The sequence below is a fragment of the Elephantulus edwardii genome, unplaced genomic scaffold, assembly GCF_000299155.1.
Source record: "Elephantulus edwardii isolate Elephantulus edwardi_28Jun2011 unplaced genomic scaffold, EleEdw1.0 scaffold00196, whole genome shotgun sequence".
In the NCBI taxonomy this organism is placed as follows: domain Eukaryota; kingdom Metazoa; phylum Chordata; class Mammalia; order Macroscelidea; family Macroscelididae; genus Elephantulus; species Elephantulus edwardii.
In genome coordinates this window covers 969,857-979,060 of record NW_006399946.1, presented here as the reverse complement: position 1 = coordinate 979,060, position 9,204 = coordinate 969,857, and positions in this window count along the sequence as shown.

Below are 9,204 nucleotides of genomic sequence, written 5' to 3'. Positions count from 1 at the left end.
CATTCGGATGGCGGGGAAGAAGAACAAACTGGGGAGGAGGGTAGAGAGAATGGTGCAGCAATGAAGGAATGAAAACCCAAAATCCCTGTAAATGTTCATTAAAACTAATAAAATTTAATAAAAAAAAGACATGCATTACAAAGTGAATTGAGGTCAATGAATGTATGAAAAATCATATTTCCTTAAACTTACACTAAAACCACAATTAAAAACATAAAATATTTTTCTACTTATTACCGCTAACAACAGAACTTCCATGAAGACAGTGTATCTTGTTTGTGTCCTCTATTCTTTTTGTAGACCATATTTTCTTACTATATGCTTATCTCATAATATTTTGTTTAAAGCTGAGAATTTAAAATAATATAATATGAAAACACTGAAAATGCTATTTTTCCTAGAGTTTTGTTGCTCTTATTTATTTTATTGTGTGTTTAGTGATTTTTGTTAACTATTTCCGTAACTTCTTTATTCTTGCTTGAGGTCACTGAATTCTCTGCTTTTTTACTAAATAGTCATGGTCTCGGTTACTTAGTGTTGCTGTAACATAAATACTGTAAGTGAATGTCTTTAAAAACAGAAATTTAATTTGCAAGACTAGAAATTTAAGCTTTGCAGCAACTTACCAGTTGTACAGTAACTCTTGTAGATTCTGTGCTCATCATATGTTTCCTACCCTGTGTGTGTCTCTGCCATTCTACTCTTTTTGTAACTTTAAAGCAGATCGATTTAGAACTATAAAGAACAATACAGCATCAGAATAGGAGGAAGATTCATCAATTTTCATTATACAGATGGCACAACCTTGCTTGCTGAAAATAAGGACTTCAAATACTTGCTTCAAAAGATCAAAGGCTACAGCCTTCAATAAGATTGCATCTCCACATCAAGAAGACAAAATCCTCACCCCTGAACTGATAAGCAACATCAGGACAGACTGAAGAAATCAATGATTTCTTCTTACTTGGATTCACGATCAACACCCTTGTCACCAGCAGTCAGGAGCCCAGGACACATATTACATTTGGCAAGTCAACTATCAGGGACCTCTCTAAATTACTGAGAATTAATAATTTTAAGACTACGGTGTGCCTGATTCAGGTCATGGTCTTTTCAATCACTTGTTATGCCTCAAAGAGCTGGACAATGACTAAGGATGACAGAATAATCTGACCTGTTTCTATGTTCTTGCAATGGTGAATAAAGCTGCTATAAACATTGGTGGACAAGTCTCCATTTGTGCCTCAATTCTCATTTTCTCAGGATATATTCCAAGCAGTGGAATAGCTGGGTCATATGGAATTTCTATGTTCAACTTTTTGAGGAAGCGCCAAACTGCCTTCCAGAGTGGTTGTACCATTTTTCAATCCCACCAACAATGTATAAGAGTTTTTTCCTATCTAACCAATCTCACATTCTCTCCAACATTTATTACTTGCTGTCCTGCCAAACTTTGTCACTGCAACTGGAGTGAGATGGCATCTCATTGTGATTTTGATTTGCATCTCTCTTATTGCCAGTAATTCTGAGCATTTTTTCATGTGTTTGTTGGCCATTCGAATGTCTTTTGCCCATTTTCTATTTGGATTATGAGTCTTTTTTTGTGGAGGCCCAGGAATATTCTGTAAACTTTTGTTATGAGTCTCTTGTCTGAGATGGTATTGCCAAATGTTTGTTCCCAGTCTGTATGTTTTCTTTTCACCCTGTTGGAAAAAACTTTTTGAGGCACACAGGGATTTAATCTTTAGAAGGCCCCAATCATCAGTTTAATCCTCTTCAGATTGTGTATTTCTGACTGTATTTGGCAGTCTCTTTATACCATAGATTAGGCATTCTAAGCTTGATCTCTGTTTGTCTCTTATAAATTTTATTATTTTAGGCTTTACGCCCAGGTCTTTTGATGTCATTCCACATGATTCTAATGTCTTCTTCATTTTCTTTAGGTCTCTTCTCTGATTTTTCTTCTAGTACCTTTCCCTTGAGGCTCTTGTCTCTGTTCCATTTCTTGTATTTCACTTTTTAGCCCCTCCAGTGTGTTGGACACTTCTGCTATTTTTATCTTAATATCCTAAATTGCATTTTCATGAATTTTTGTTATTTCAGTTTTGTGTTGGCTGTACTCTCTCTATCTTGTGATTTTTTTTTAAGTTCTTGTGCTTCTTTATCTATAGTTTCAATTCTTTCTTCCATCTTTTGCATGTTTTTCCATAGTTGTTCAAGTTGTTCCCCATCGTTATATTTTTTCTGATTTCCTATTTCTGGGTTATTTTCTTTCTTCATGGTTTCCATTGTTTCTTCCATCATTTGCACCTGTAGCTATTCAAATAACTCCATATCAACATATTTCTTCTGGTTCTCTGTGTTTGGAGTATTTACTTGGTCTACAATATGTTCTGCTTTTTCTTCTTCTTTTTAATTGGTTTGCTTAAAAAGCTTGTATACATTGTGTTTCACACTGTTCCTCATTCATATTGTATTTCATATAATCATTCTCATGCATTATGTTTTATAAAATGAATCACCATTGGACCTTGCCCATCATTATCTTGTCTTTTCAATCAGATCCTTCTCATTTCCTTCACCCTTTCTCCACCCACCAAACTGTGCAATGCTGTGGTTTCACCCCCACCCATTCTTACCCTCCCCCACTTCCACTCCTTCCTCCCTTGGGTTTTCATACATGTTTTACTACTTATCATTATATTTTCACAATGATTGTCTTATGCATTATTTATCCTTATGAGATTGAGTTCTTTCACTCACCATAATGCTCTCTGTTCTCCCCTAAATTATGTAGGTTTTTTTTTTTATTTCGAGCTCTTGAGTGCTACATTGTATCCCATTGTGTGAATGTACCACAATTTCTCAATCAAGGATTAGAGGGTTTCCCTCATAATGTTCGATACTGCCTACTGCTTTATTGACATTATGTGACTCCTTTCTTGGTAGATGATAGGCTGTTATAATTGCTCAATGCCCTAGAGGAGGGAGATGATCTATCAAGTACCTACATACTGGTTGTGTCCTTACCACAGCAGGTCCACTCTTGCTCCCCTTTGGATGAAAAATCATCCCAAACCTTCTCTCAAACAGATATATTTTGAAGAAGGTGTACCTAGACTGTTCCTTGGAGGCAAAGATGATAAAATTTCATCTCACACACTCTGGATATGTGGTTATAAAGTTTATTCCTTATAAATTGGCATCAGACTCAGAATGTTAAAGGTAGGACATAGAGAGGAAGAATCTCAATGGATGAATTAACATGGTGACATCAGCAATGGGAGAAAGTGTATCAGAGATGATGAAGACAATATATTCTAGGACAGAGTTCAGATCTATTGTTCATAGAATCTTTATGAGTCATATTCAACTCAGTAACACCTAAAAACTACAAAAACAACCACATTTGGCTATGACCTAATTAACAAAACAAACACAACCATGTTTCAAAGAATTATTTTGGAAATACCATCACTTGGGTCAGATGTACTTATGTATATAAACTGACATCTTCTTCTGTAATTGCTTCAAGTCTTCTCCACTTTCAGCAAATAAGGTTGTGTCAGGGCAAGAAAAGACCCTCAATGAGATGGACAGATTAAGTGATTGGGGTAATGGGAGTAGGTGTGTCAGAGACAGTGAGGTTGGCACAGGACAGAGCAGAGTTTAGGGCTCTTGTACATAGAGTCGCTATAAGTCTCAAGCAACTCGATAGCACATAACAGCAACAACATCTGCGTATTACAGTATGTAGACTAGTCTCTCTCAAATCTTGATGCCATTTTTCCTTACATAGTCCAGCTTCTCCAATTGTTTGCATAGCATACAAATTGAGTAGGTGTGGTGGATTGACATAGTGACTGTAACCGTAACAAAGGACAGCTTGAGCTTGTTGGAGATCATGAGTACAGTGCAGAACAGGGAAAGATTCTTATTTGCTTTTCGTAGAGTCTCTATGATGTAGTTGACTCAACAGCACACAGTAATAACAACAATGTCTAGGATATTGAGCTTTATTTGTTCAGTTTCATTTTTAACAACTTTCAATTTTCCTAGAATCATACTTAGTACATTCCACTTATTAATGGATATCTGCACCTGTTTTTTCTTATTTGAAGTCATACTACATTAGTTCTTCACTAGGTGAAAGTCATACTCCATCCATATCAATAAAGGAAGACTCTATATTGAGAAAAAAGCTCTTTCTCAGTTGTACTTTGACTGTCTTCCTACCTGATGGGCTCATCTTCTAGTAGTACACCAGATAATCTCCTCCTGTTATTAATAAGGTTTTCAAGGGCCCATTATTTCAGAAGTGGATAGTGAGTCCTGCTTCTTAGTCTCTCTTAGCGTGGAAGTTTCACTGAAACCTGTCAACTCTGGGAGACTCTGTTGGTATATGAAATACTGGTAACATAGCTTCACATCATCGCAGCACTAAAGCTACCACAGTGCTGTCTGACAAGTGGTGATACAACCTGTACTGAATTATACAAATAAAGTTAAAATCCCCAAAATAAATTGTTTTAAACAAAATTCAAAAACAAACATTAATTTTACAGTTTATAGAAATACTAAAAAAAGTTGAAATTATTATGTGTAATGATTACTATAAATTTCTTACAATACACATTTATGATACAGAATGTAATCTCCAGAGGGAGGGAGGCATTGGGACTTTTAATGGTCTAAAATAGTGCTGCTGCTCGTCATTGATCGGTGGTGGTTGTTGTTGTTGTTGTTGTTGTTGTTGTTGTTGTTAGGAGTCAAGATGAACATGATTCATAGTGACCCTATGAGCAAAAGATCTGAACCCTTTTCTATCCTGCACCATCCTCAGACTTCTTAATGCACAAAAGCCTATTGCAGCAGTCACCATGGCAATCCTTCTGGTTGAAGATCTTCCTCTCCTTCACCAATCCTCCACCCCATTGATCGATAGAATCTTTTTTTATTATTAGAATATTGGCCACTTCAAATATTTTGGCATGTAGACACCTTGCTACTTTCTATGTTAAATTAGGATAAATAGAACAATTAGTCACTGAGGACCTACTTTGTGTTGTGTTTTGCAGGTTTTCCTCTTTGATCCTCTGTAGGATCATGAGAGCTTAAGGGTGGATCATTTCTACATTTTTTAAATGGGGAGACTTGAGATTGAGGCAGCCTCCCTAAAGTCATACAAAGAATTTGCCCAATCATGAGACTGACACCAAGACATATCTAGGTCCATGCTCATAATGTAGAGACAGATAAGCCATATTTGGTTTCACTTGGGTTTTCCCATTGGTCTTAGATTTGTGCTATTTTCAAAATCTGTTTCATTGTTGAGCATATCTCCAGTCTGCCTTATGAAACCACATCCATAGAACCAAAAGTGTCAAGATTCAACTTAAACTGCATGAGTCTCATTTCTTCCTTAAAGCTTCTTTCTTCATTTTCTTTGACATGTCTCATTATAAATACTAAAATTTAAGTCTAATCTGTAATGATTAGATGAGCTATGAACATATGTGGTCAAGTCTCATTAAACAAAGTCTACAGGAATCAGGAAATGGGCGAGAGAGCAATAAATGTGTCTCTCTAAATGCATTTCTTTTTTGGAAACTTGGATGAGATATAAAAACAGCAGAGCTACTTACATACTTCCTATTTTCCTATCTCAGAAAACACAACTCTTTTATCTCAATGACTCTTTAAGTGGATTTGACGAGAACTTTCCAGGATTTCTCTATTCCAGGAAACCTCACCCAGGCAAACTACAACATCTCTTCACTCTGCCTTCAAACTATCTGAGAGAATACAGACAGCTTTCTGAAATCAGCTAAATAGAAAGAAGTATCAATAATCTATGCTGGGTTTTCAAGGTCTGCTTGGCAAAGTAGGCAAAGCAGCCCCCGACTTGTAACAAGTACCTGACAAAGAACCTGAGTTATATCCCAGGCTTGTTAAGAAACACTTGTGATGTTGGAACAGGAAACTGATTCACCATTGACAGGATGTCACATAGAAAGGTAACAAAATCACCTAGTTGTCAAGTTGTATGTATCAATTTACTTCCAGATTTCCTATAACAATTTCCATTCATTATTCAATCAGTTGATTTACCCTGTGTTCTCCAAAGCCCAACTAGTTCTTTCACACATCTCATTAAGTATTTGTTACTCGTGACGCTAATAAAAGGACCAAAACAGACAGCAGACAAAATTCAGTCCAGTTTCTAGATATCAGCAATGAGCATACTGAAAGTAAATTTTTAAACAATTCTATCTACAATAAAAGCTAAAAGAATAAAATGTCTACATAAAAATATCGTCTAAGAAATGAAAGTTTTGTGTGGTGAAAAACTGCAAAACACCACAAAAAGAAATAGAACAAGATTTAAAAAAAAAAATAGAAGGATTTTGTGAGCTGTGGTGCTGGTGAACAGTATTGAATGTACCATGGACTGTTGAGAAAACTAACAGGTTCATCCTGGAGAGGGTTAAATCAGGCTTCTCCTTGGAGGAAAGGATTCTGAGCTTTGCATGATGTACTTTGGACATGTTGCAAGGAGGGACGTCATGCTTGGAGGGTGTATGGAAAGAGCAGGAGAGGAAGACTCTCTATGAGGTGTCTGGTGTAATATAAGTGGATGTGTCGAAGACAGTGAGATTGGTGCAGGACAGAGCAGAGTTTAGGACTGTTGTACATAGGGTCGCTGTTAATCACAAGGGACTCGACGGCACATAACAACAACAACAACAATTTTAAGTTGTAATTTAACAACATTTTTAAGCTGTCAAAACAACCCCAAGAACATCTCTAAATAGAATACACTCTCTAAAATTCTGACAGCTTCAAAAAATGGAAAATTCAGTCTGAAAATATATATGGAACAGCACCAAATCCCTGCCATTGAATCAATTTTGGCCCACAGGGACCAGCAATATGGAATAGAACTGTCCACTATTATCTTCAAAGCTATAAATTTTTTCACATTTAATGTTTTTATTATTCTCTTCCCCTTCAGGCTTACTCATTTTTTTTTAATTTTTTATTTTAGTTTATTATTTTGTGTGTGTGTGTGTACCATCAGATCAGATCTGACAGTACAGGAAGAGATTGCCCCTCTTTCTCCAGCATAGCATCTGGTGGATTCAAACCACGTACCACTGGGATTGCCGCTAAGCCATCAGAGCTCCTTCTCCTTTTTTATTTTTTTAATAAAATGTTTTATTTAATTGTGATTTGAATAAACATTTATAGAAAAGTTAGATTTTCATTCATTCATTGTTGCACATTTTACTCTGTCTTCTTCCCTTCCCTCTCCCCTAATTCACTATATAGACACAGACTGCTACATTTTTCTGCCACAAAGGAAGGTTGTTTCAAACAGCCAGTATACCTATCAGAGGTCCAGAGTTTAACCACAGCATCACCAGGCTTCTTTTATGCAACAAAGAGTCTCAAACAGCCAAACCAATCATGGAAAAGAGGGACAAAGTAGGAGGAAAAATACCTCCTGATGTCAGAAGGCACATCAAAAACTCTGAAGGATTAAAAGAATAGATACATAGACCAATATAGAATACAAATGAATGTCTAGAAGTAAAACCGTACATTTTGAGTAATGTATTTTTTATAAGGGTGATGAATACATTCAATGAGGGAAAAATAACGAATTGAAGAAGAAATTCAAAACTCGAGTTGCTATGGTCAAGGATGATTTAGGCAGAATATTAAATGATCCAAGAAGTATTAAAAGATGAAAAGAATATACTGAGTCACTGTACCAAAAGGAACTGGCAGACACAGAATTTAATGAGATAACATATGATAAAGAGCCTATGGTGATGAAGGAAGAAGTTCACGCTGCCTTGAAGGAAATAGCAAAAAATAAGGCCCCAGGAATAGATGATATACCAATTGACATATTTCAGCTAACAGATGCTGCCCTGGACATGCTGACCAAGTTGTGCCAAGAAACCTGGAGAACAACTACTTGGTCCACTGACTGGAAGAGATGTATATTTGTTCGCATTCCAAAGAAGGGTGACCCAACAGAGTGTGGAAACTACAGAACAGTATCATTGAGTTCACATGCAAGCAAGATTCTACTAAAGATTATCCAAAAATGACTGGAACAGTACATCAGCAGAGAACTGCCAGAAGTCCAGGCTGGGCATAGAAGGGGTCGTGGAACTAGGGATATTGTAGCTAATGTTAGATTGATCTTAGCTGAAAGCAGGGACTGCCAGAAGAATATCTATCTGTTTTCAATTGATTAAGCAAAGGCATTTGACTGTATGGATCATAACAAACTGTGACTGACTCTGAGAAAAATGGCAATCCCAGAACACTTGACCATGAGAATACAAAACCTATACTGGACCAAGAGGCAAGCATCAAAAAGAGCAAGGAAACACTGCATAGTTCAAAATTGGGAAGGGTGTACTCCAGGGATGTGTCCTATCACCATACCTTTTCAACCTGTATGTAGAACAGATCATCTGAGAGGCTGGGCTTTATGAGGAGAAATGTGGTGTCAGAATTGGTGGAAGATCTATCAACAATCTGCATTATGCAGATGACACCACGCTGATTGCTGAAACTGAGGAGGACCTGAAATGCTTGCTGCAGAGGGTCAAGGACTGCAGCCTTCAATATGGATTGAGTCTCTATGTCAAGAAGACAGAGATTCTGACCACTGGACCAGTTCGCAGCATCAGGATGGATGGTGAAGAGATTGAGATTGTCAACAACTTTAGTCTGTTTGGCTCCACAGTCAACACTCTTGGCACCAGCAGCCAGGAAAGTAAAAGACGTATTGTGATGGGGAAAGTCTGCTGTTAGGGCCCTCTCCAAAGTACTGAAGAGTAATGGTGTCACTCTGGAGACTAAGGTGTGTCTGATACAGGCCATGGTCTTTAAAATCACTTGTTTTGCATCAGAGAGTTGGACAGTGACTAGGAAAGATAGAAGGAGAATTGATACCTTTGAGCTGTGGTGCTGGAGAAGAGTATTGAATGCATCATGGACTGCTAAGAAAACAAACAGATTCATCCTGGAGAGGGTTAAACCAGGTTTCTCCTTGGAGTCAAGAATTCTGAAGCTTCATCTGACATACTTTGGACATGTTGTAAGGAGACATGTCCTTGGAAAGGGACATCATGCTTGGGAAGGTGGAGGGATGGCACAGGAGGGGAAGACCCTTTATGA